This window comes from Lygodium microphyllum, chromosome 10 (assembly GCF_053477565.2).
Source record: "Lygodium microphyllum isolate KBCC chromosome 10, Lygodium_microphyllum_v1.1.10, whole genome shotgun sequence".
Lineage (NCBI taxonomy): Eukaryota > Viridiplantae > Streptophyta > Polypodiopsida > Schizaeales > Lygodiaceae > Lygodium > Lygodium microphyllum.
The window spans coordinates 121,632,003-121,641,475 of NC_141144.1; the positions used below are offsets into that span (position 1 = coordinate 121,632,003).

Consider the following 9,473-nt stretch of genomic DNA (forward strand, 5'->3'; position numbering starts at 1 on the left):
ATTGAATGAACGATACAAACCTCCCTCAAATGGTATGGCCCCCTTGAAGAGAAACATGATAGGCTAGGCAAAAGAGTGGGAAGAGCATTAGTGATCAAGTCTAGCCTCCAAAAATCCACGTTAATTAGGTACGTTAAGGTCCACTCACTAAATGGTGCCTTTGCAAAGATCAAGAAAAAGGTGATCACAAAGAATAACAAAGTGAGGGTAAGAAATAGACAAAGAAAGACACCCAAAAGCAAAGTTCCAAAAAGTAATGTGTGCCATCATCACAACCCTTCGGGCTTAAGTCTTAAGATTGGCATAAGATGCTACAAGTAAGTCTCTTTTACTATCTTTTTCTCTCCATATTTCTCAATTTCTTCCATCATCCACCGTGGATTTCTTTATTTGTTATAATTCATTTTGCTTGTGAGTATGGTAGCATATGGAAACAAGAGAGTGAGGGAGGCGGTCTTCAAAAATGGAGAGGTAGTGATATGTATATATATTATAATATTTGATACTCGTCTCTATTATTCTAAAAAATCATAATAGATCATTATCTCCAATCAACTAAACTCAATGTGTATATTTGTTAGCTTTAAAACTATGGTAGAGTGTGATATACCGATGGCTCAAACATTACCCATGTAAGCCGTGTGTGCCATCAAAGATGCATTCCCATGCTCCATTCTTGCCTCAAGTTTATCCTCTCATCCGTATTGTTAAGGAGATAGCTATTTGTGGAGTAGTACATACACGATGGATTTTTTTTTCTTGAGATATTCATGAACTCTCAAAATATTTGTTCATAGATGGACACAATTGGAGAATGTGAGCATGCCAAAGGCTGGATTATCCTAGAGGCTTTTGTTTATGTATTGGCTTACCTTGCCAAGTTAGGTTCCTCCATCCCACATGTATGGTCCATCGAGGAGGCTCCAAGAATGATATCACATGTGCATACAAGCAAAGGAAAACACCGTGATCATGGATAAGACCATGGCAACAATGATAAAAAACTTTGCATACTCAATGCAAAATGCACGAAGAAGTGGATGGGTATGGGGATAGAGGCAAAGTTCGCATGTTGACATGGAAGAAAGAGCATTAAGGTTTTTATCTAAACCTATAACTAATTACCATTAGGGAGAACGAGTGTAACAAAGTAAAAGAAAATTGAAGTACGTAGTTGAGCTTGGGCTGGTGGCTGTAGTGCTTGGTCTAATGTGCATGCGCATATACATAGAAAAGGATGGATTGGACCATAGAACGTGAGACAACAAGTTTTATATTTAATTGCATATTCTTGAGAGAAGGATAAGCGCGGACATATTATAGGGCATAAGGCATGCCCCTCGATGGTGGAGCAGCGTAAAGTTATTTTACAATATTGGCGCCAGCGTAAGGAGCGCCAATATTATAGGGCATAAGGCAATGCCCCTCGATGGTGGAGGAGCGTCAAGTTATTTTACAATATTGGCGCCAGCATAGGGAGCGCCTATGTACTTATATATATACGGGGTACATGTATATAAGCGTGAGCTGATCTCACTTTGTGCCTCCCTTGGTGGTGGCATTGGCGGCGGCCTTTGCAGCGCTGGTGCTGGCGGCGCCGTTGCAGTTGCCGTACCTGGGCTGGCAGCCGGCGCCGCAGTAGGCGTTGCCAGAGCCGCAGTAGTCGAACTGACTGCAGCACTGCCCCGGATTGCAGTAGCCATAGCCGCCCTGCGGCAGAGCTCCGCAGCAGGGCCGGGAGCACGCCTGCGCATCCACCATATTGTTGACCGGGAGCAGCAGCAAAGAGGCCCCAATTAGAAGCAGCACAGCTGCAAGGACCGCAGGAAAGCGGGCGAAAGCAGAAGAAGAAGAAGAAGAAGAAGAAGCTGAAGCCATGGGAGCTGCGCTGATTGATATGTAATAGTGCTGTAGTGAGATTATCAAGAGCGCCGATGAATGCACTAGTGAAGTGGCCAGCCCTTATAACGAGCAGCTGGGGCTCATGCCCTTCAATGAGAAGATAGCCATGCATGCTGTAAGCGCTGAGCCAGCTCATGAGGGCCCTCACAACGATATTGAGCGGGACATCGCCCTTTGGAAAGACATGGGTGTTCAAGTTGCAGTAAAATGCTTGGAATACGACTACGTTGCGCCCCCCGGCCGCCCCCACCAATCATGCACTACTTTGCCATGGATGATGCCGTGCCTTTAAACCAACACTATGATAGCCAAACTTTTGTTGGTCTTCTAAGGGCACAAACAAAACCATAATAAAAATGTTAAGAGTAGCTATATCTTATGTCCCTATTTACCCATGGATAGGTCGCCTACGATGAGTCATGACCATTATCTAAGAGCTACTAATTGCTCCCCTCTTTGGACAAATCGTGGCACTTCAAAAGCCCCAATGCCTAACATAACACCTTTTGCATACTTACTCGGCCAAAAAATGGAAGCTTCATACAAAACCATAGAAATGAGGCACAAAGAGATAACTCAAAATAAGATGTGTGTGTGTGTGTGTGTGTGTGGGGTTAATTAGTATAATCTGACAAATTAGGAAGGGTTTCAGCATACAATCAAGACTTAATGGAGTATTGAGATTAGCATTATAGCTAAAAGAAGAAACTTTTGAATATGTTACTAGATGTATGGGGATTGTGCTTGCTACCATACAAAAAAACTATGTCATCCGTTTGCATTTGCTTGGCATGTGCGATTGGCATGTGATTTGCATTTGAAGCTTGTATTGTAAAAACGGTGTGGAGCAACCAATGGTATCACCATGTTGGTGAATTTGTCTTTGTTAAGTGTCTTTACCATTTTGGCAAAAGCTTTCCATTTGTTAAGTGTATGCACAACAAACTCATGAGGGGGAGGATATTTATGAGCGAACTCACTTGGGTAAGTTTGGTGACGAAGAAGGTGCTCATAGATAATATTATCCTATGAGCTCATACATAATTGGTGCACACGGGTCCCTTAATGATCAAATCCCCGTGCTTTGATGAATACGGAAATTAACAGATAGTAATTCCAAAGCTTCTATACTCACTCTTTTAATTTCAAAAAACTCCTTTGGTGGGCCTCAGGCTTTAAATTTGACGCCGAATGTTGGGCTTCAATCAAATTTTACTGACACCTTTGGCCTTTTTAATGGGCATCAAATTGACACTTTCACATTAATTTCTGGCGTCAAAGTTTCCAACACGTGTTATTCATTGATTAGTGATTGCTAGTCATTGTCAAAAAGTGAGGTTAGGTAGGAGCTTTAACTCAAAGAGCTTTTGACGCCCAACACGTGTTATTCATTGATTAGTGATTGCTAGTACTTGTCAAAAAGTGAGGTTAGGTAGGAGCTTTAACTCAAAGAGCTTTTGACGCCCAACACGTGTTATTCATTGATTAGTGATTGCTAGTACTTGTCAAAAAGTGAGGTTAGGTAGGAGCTTTAACTCAAAGAGATCCTGAAGGTTGAATGTGTGATGCTAAAGGCAACTAGATACTTTGCCATTACACTTGAACAAACCTATGTAGCCTATCAACATTCAGCCTTTGATTACTCAACCCTCAATGCTTGCACCTTCATAAGTTATGAGTGTAAGTTCAAACACATCAGGTAGAGCATGCACAAATAAGTTGGGCCGAGCTAATGAGGACAAATCGAGCAAAAGGGGTAGAGTCACAATGCAAATGCGATTTATAATAGATATTCACAAGTCACACAAGCATAGGTTTCTCCTCAAAACATGTGGCTCCATATCTTAATATAGCCTTATAGATTTGAAAGTGGTCTTGCCACTCATTGCGAATTCAAAGGCTTACTTGAGTCATGACCAAGCTTTTAAATCAATTCTAAAAAAAGCTATTGAGCATGGGAATTATGCTTGTGTATCTTCTCACTTCATTCTACATGTATGTACAGATGTATATGGTGACATCTTACCTAACGTTATTAGATTTCAATTGCAACCTTGACCTTAATTCTTAGACTTCATCTTGACACCTTGCCCCAAGTTTTTAGGTGTTGTTTGATGCCCCAAATGGCCATGACGCCCATTTTGGGCTTCAAATTTAAACACTGGTGGGCCTCTCGTGTCTTGCACACCTTTAAGAGCTTCGAGGTCCTTTTCAATTGAGAGAGAGAGAGAGAGAGAATAATCATTTTTACGAAAAAAAAAGAGCATAATAATTTGCCGTTTTACGTAACCTTCTCTTCGTGATCCGCATCCACTGCCAGATTGTCCCAAGTAACATAATATTCATCGAGTATTTTTCTTGTTGCATATCCACACACAATAATATTCCCAAGTAACATAATATCATCGAGTATTTTTCTTGTTGGATATTCACACACACAACCCACTGTGGACAATCATCGACAACTTTTGCTAATTTTGTATTCAGGTCTCAACATCAAGGTAACTCTTACGTATGTACGTGCATGGTCAAATGTGGGCTCATCTCTAATCAACAGCACCACACCATTGTGACAAGACTCTCTACCATTATTGAATCCATGTGCTTAATATTTGTCTTAGTGTTTCTACATACCTTTCTCATCTTAATTGCACCGCTTACACTTTTGGCCTCATTATACCCACTCTAGAGCATGATTGTATTGTAAAAGGTTTCTAATGAGGAAATACATAGGTATGCATATATGATAGCATATTTATCCTCTTCACACTTTCAAGCCCCATCTACAATTCTAACACTTAAGCATGAGAGTACAAGAAACATTTCATTCTCAAGAGATGAATTTGTAGAGGTCAAGTGAGGAAAGATGGAAGTTGGGATACTACTACATATGGCAAGTATACTAACTAAAATGAACCGATACTTTTGGGTATACAAACTTGTAACCAGTACTATGATCAATAAAAGCATTGATATTGGCATTGGTATATTGACATAAAAACGATGCTAATACCGATGTTTTTAAGTAGGATTACATTTTTTTTGGCTCTCGCATAGATCTTACTTCTGAGACTTGCCCGTGGGAGCCAGAACAATAGCAAAGAGTAAGGAGAGCAAGAAACCCCAATAAGATTGTTTTCCTCTCTCTCCCCCTCTCTCGCCCCCTTAATTCACACACACAAACACACATACTCTCTCTCTCTAGCTTCCCTTCTCCATCTCTCTCTCTCTCTCTCCCCTTCTCTCTCTCTCTCTCTCTCTCTCTCTCTCTCTCTAGGGTTAATATTACTTAGGGTTTTGACTAGTGCACATTAGGATTTAATTAGGGTTACTAAAGAATGAAATTTCTTTAATTTTAGGTAACACTTTTGTTAGGACATAGGGCAATGATATTGTTTTGTTAAATTTGATATTAGGATTTAAGGTAAATTTTAGGCTTAAGGTGAGAAAGAGAGAGAGAGAGAGGTGTGTGTGTGTGTGTGTATGCATGTATGTGTATGTATATATATATATATATATATATATATATATAGAGAGAGAGAGAGAGAGAGAGAGAGATTTATTATCCCCCCGCAAAGGTTAGATATGACTTATGAGACCAAAAGAGACATATCAAGTGGTATGTGTAGGGCTAATAAGGTATTCTCGATGATAAGAAATTGTGGTTATGAGCATCACAATGGCAAGTCCACGTCGTGCTTGTGAGAGGAAACTATGTAGAGTTATATCATGGTTGAAATGTGGAAAAAGCCAGTTCCAATGGGATCAAAAGACAATCAAGTAGTGTGTGGTATTGGTCTCACAAACTTGCTTGGGGCATAAAGTGCATAGTCAATGGGGCTCCTTGCTAGTGTCCCAATGTCTCGTCTCAAATTGGAGGGAGTGAGAGATAAGTCGAATGTATGTGATGGTATGGATCGAGGACAAGGGCGATAAGCTCAAGCATGTAGGGGTGGGTGAGTTTCCCTTGTTCGAAGAAGATGATAGCTTTATAGTTGGGGGCAACATGTGTGGTGTAATGTGTGAAGCATGAGCCTTCAGACTTCTCCAAAGCCATGATACATTGGCATTGTAGGAAAGCTTCGTTCATCGTGAAGTCTTTCGAGGCATCATGAAGCAAGTGTTATGCATCCCATCTCCCAAACCACTTCTTGATGTCTTGCACCATTCTAAACTCCTTATTTTACTTTTGTGTGTCTTTGGGACTTTTTTCCTTGCTTCCCATGCAATTTTAGAAAGATGATGTGAGGGATTCTCCCGCACCTTGAGCATGTACTCCACGACCCTCTCCATGTCCATAACCTTAATGAGAAGTGATCTAGATTCAAGAAGTAACAACATGTAGGATTTTATGCCTTAAGTTTGTTAGAAAATACTTTTGGATGATGTTTTCAAACTCTTTCCAAGTAGACTTAGAGATGCTATTGCGGAAAAGAAGAGTTGGAAGCATGAGAGTGTGCACAAGAGGGAGACAGAGAGCTCAAGTACAAGAAGAAGATCTTGCTTAGTAAGTTGTTCAAAGGTACAACTAGTACACTCTCCTCAACTATGAGAGTGACCTTTAGGAAGTTTATATAGCCTCTGGAGAAGTTAGGGTTAGGGTTTCCCCTTGCTCCCCTATCCTCTAGTTCATTTACACCTAGCTACCCTTATCCTCTCCAGTATAAGGAGAGTTCACATGCTTACTTCTCAACCCCCCCCCCCCCCCCCCAATGCTAGGTGGCATTGGATAAAGGATGATAGGATGCCCCCCCTTAATCCACAATGAGATGCCTTTATAAATCAAGCTACAAAATATAGTTATAGGTAGAGAGTATTACAAGACTCAAAAGAGTCAATCGTCTGTGGATTGGGAGGCAAAGTTGGCCTCCAATTCCTTAGGTACTTCGAGAATACTAGGACACTTATTGGTGATATGCCTAGTCTTTTTGCATTTATTGCCGTTCATATTTACAAGATATTTCTTCCAACAATTACTTACAATATGTCATTTTTTATGACAGAAGGAGCACTTTGTAGAAGCCGTATGGACTAACACTTGCTCACGGGAATTAAATGCTGAAGTCCCTTCGTTACGGTTCCTCTTCTCTTCATCTAGGCATGACTGGATGAATATACTTGCCAAGGTTGGGTTCGAGGTATTAGTAAGGGTAGTAACAAGGGTTCGAAAGACCTTCTTTACAGACTTCAGAAGGATGGCAATGACATCTTCATCATGAATTGGTGCTTGAATAGAGGTCAGCTATGCCATGAGCCCCTTAATATGTGAAATAAACTTGCTTAGATCTTCTCTCTATATTCCAAGCTAAAAAACTCAATCTTTTGGAAAATCCTGGAGTTCTTCCCTGTAGCTCCATAGAGCCTTTCAAGCTCATCCCACTTCTCCTTGGCAGTGGAGAGTTGGTCAAAATGATGAATTAAAGATTCATCCAAATGAAGCATGATGATGGCCTGAGCTCTTTCATCATCTTCTACATCAAGGGGATTGGATGGGTCAATAACTTTGGTCCCTTTTATGAAGGTCCAATAGCCTTGTTTCATCATTTTATATTTTACTAGGACTTGCTAGGGATGGAAATCTTTTCCATTGAACTTACGAATTTGAGGCCTTATATCTGCATTGGCCATGGCCATTATAGGAAGGTATTACCTATTGCCTTAGGCAATGGCAATGTCTAGTCCTTTACAAGTGGCCAAGTACAAACTAAATAGTAGAATTGATAGCCCTACAAATGATAACCAACTTTAAAACTGTAGAGATGAAAAAGGTTGGAAATCATACATACGTAATATCTCAAGAGAAGATTTTGGTGGTCCTATTTTGCGAAGAACCCTTCATTTAAGTTCACTATTTTCCTAGGATTCAATGATGTGAACTTTGACTGGACTTCTGGCTTCTCACCTCCTTGCAATTTAATATACGAGCATCTGGTTGAGCAAGGTCGATTAATGGCCTCGACACTTGGTGAAGATTCCAAGGAGATTTTAATCACATCAATCTTCATAGGGTAGTATTAGTGATGTCACTAAATGCATTTTCAGTGCTTAGAAGCACTCATCTCAAGATTAAGATGTTTAGGTATTACCTTTTCAAGATTGGTGAGACTAGTATTGAAGTCTTGCTTCTCGATGAACTCATGATGTCCCCCGAGTGTTGAAGCTACTCACAGACTAGGAACACACTTCAAAGCATATTCTTTAGTGATTAGAATCATTGTTAATGCTTACAGATTGAAGAAATTGAAAAAATAGGAAGCTTGAAGCTTCTTGGCTATGGCTGCCAGAAACCCATAGTTAGGGTTTTGTTCACAGCAGCAGTAGAGGAGGAATTTCTTTAAACCCTCTTAGAGGAAGATGGCACACTGGGGGGGCTAACTAATCCCCATGATAGTTTTCTCCATTCTGCCCTCTACTGGTTGTGGTCCAGCTCGAAATAGGTCACCTACTACAGATCTGTGCCGATTTTTGTGTTTTCTGCAATGCTGCTCTCCACATTGCCCAATGCTAGCATTTTTTGTGCCATGCTGCTGCTGCACCTTGAGTTGTGGAAGAGGTCTTCAGAAAAAACCTTGAGCTGAAATGCTCTCCTTTGCTTTCCCCAGGTCCTCAAACAGAGGTGGGTCAAGCTATGCCTATGGTGGTCAAGAGGCAAGAGGTAGAAGTTGAAAGCTCATGTGCACTTAATGATGTAAGGAGGCTAAGGGAAGCTGAAGGATCAAAGATGGATCTGATACCATGTGGTGAAGCAGAGTTGGAAGCATGAGAGTGTGCACAAGAGGGAGAGAGAGAGCTTAAGTACAAGAAGAAGATCTTGCTTAGTAAGTTGTTCAAAGGTACAACTAGTACACTCTCCTCAACTGTGAAAGTGACATTTAGGCAATTTATATAGCCTCTGGAGAAGTTAGGGTTAGGGTTTCCCCTTGCTCCCCTGTCCTCGAGTTCATTTACACCTAGCTACCCTTATCCTCTCCAGTATAAGGAGAGTTCATATGCTTACTTCTCAACAACTACCATCCCATACTTTCACTCCATAGAGTAGCACCAGTGTCACCAAAGTGTCAAAGATTTATTTCTTATGAGACTCCAACATTTGATCTCTCCCTCATTGCGCATGTTGCCAAATGTATAGTAGGATCTATTCCTTCCACTTATGGTTTGGGGGAACCTCAGGGCCAACTTATTTGAAGCTCTCTACAACCCCAAGTGGCTCTTTGTTGTACCCAATGTATGGTGTCTCCTTGTTGAGAGTTTTCACAAGCATAACCTTTGTTTTGGAGCTATTCACAATTAGCCCACTATGCAACAAAAATTCTCCAACATGATAATGAGCTTTTGTGCATCTCCTAAAAAGTGTGGGATAAGAGCACTGCATCATCTGCATATCGCAAGAGCATGATCAATGAATTTCAAATCATAACCTCTTCAATTCCTTCTTGTTGTATGATTTCAGTAACCATGTGTTCCAATTCATCAATGCATATCCCAAAGAGGGTCAAAGAGAATGGGCATCATTGTTTCACCCCAATAGTACTTGTAAATTTTTTGTTGAAATTCCCTCTCATGTATGTACT

At 40.7% G+C, this 9,473-nt stretch overlaps 1 pseudogene; it reads left to right on the forward strand.

Annotated features, from left to right (window-relative positions):
- Positions 1-1,984: 1,984 nt before the first annotated feature.
- On the forward strand, positions 1,985-9,224 carry LOC148030509 (uncharacterized; annotated as a pseudogene).
- Positions 9,225-9,473: the final 249 nt, after the last annotated feature.